We start from the raw sequence: 923 nt of genomic DNA, 5'->3' as shown, positions 1-923 counted from the left end.
AAAGGTCATCAATGTAGACATTTTCTCCTAAAGGAAACAGAAACACACAAACATTAACACCATCATGTCTATAACCAGAGAAAAGATGCACCAGAATGACTAATGACATGTCTGTGCAGCTTTCCTCACAGCTATTAGACAAACATTCTCAATCTGAAATAAAAAGAAATACTCTTCAAATCTTGTGTCACATGATATTTTCTTTACAGTATTTTGGACTAAGAATACTTACTGAGGATTCCATCCATTGTGTCATATTCAGGATCCTAAAGTCTTCACAGGTTGAGCAGATATCGCCCTCCTTCACTATGAGGTCTCCTGGAGGACGGTTTTTGTCCAGGACATATTCCATCTAAAAACAGAGAATTTCATGGGTTTATCATATTTATCATAGAGAAAATAATTTAAAATTTAGATTAATATGTAATTACAAACTAAAGGTAAAGTTATTTCTCCTGCTTCAGCAAATATGAAACCATCAACAATTTTAACATTTACTGTGACAGTACAGAAATGTGTCTGTAGAACTTTTATATTTTACACAACTACAACATTTTTACTAACGTGCTTTCATTTGCTCTTGATTCACAACTATTTCAATCATTAAATGTTAAAAAAACATAATTTTAATCCTCATTTCTTCTTATGTCCTCCATGATCATCAGGAAAATTCTACAATTAAATACTAAAACTAACATACAAAACACGTTTTGGGGTCTTTATGTAAACAAATATGATAACGTTGTATTTAGGAAATGTATGAACTGTTTAAATTAGCAACGAAGCACAAATATCAAGGATTGAAGCTAAGTTGTATTTACCTTTATGTTTATAACTGCAGTCATCCTTTGAACGTGGTGACTCTGTTGAAGGATTGATCCGTTTATGGAAAAGTAGCGACTGTGGCGATCAGCTGTTATTGT

At 32.4% G+C, this 923-nt stretch overlaps 1 long non-coding RNA gene across 2 annotated transcripts; it reads right to left on the bottom strand.

The window, feature by feature from the left end:
- LOC112156379 lies at positions 1-923 on the bottom strand. 2 transcript variants are annotated; one of them, XR_002920949.1, is made up of 3 exons: positions 822-923; positions 233-352; positions 1-27 (listed from the first exon to the last, which is right to left on the bottom strand). It is a non-coding gene; the product is annotated as an uncharacterized LOC112156379 (long non-coding RNA). The 2 variants fall into 2 exon arrangements; XR_004949623.1 differs by lacking the exon at positions 1-27 and having other exon boundaries at positions 232-352.

Source organism: Oryzias melastigma, linkage group LG18 (assembly GCF_002922805.2).
Source record: "Oryzias melastigma strain HK-1 linkage group LG18, ASM292280v2, whole genome shotgun sequence".
Classification (NCBI taxonomy): Eukaryota; Metazoa; Chordata; class Actinopteri; order Beloniformes; family Adrianichthyidae; genus Oryzias; species Oryzias melastigma.
Note: the sequence above shows the minus strand (reverse complement) of the source record. Positions and strands in the feature narration are given on the sequence as shown.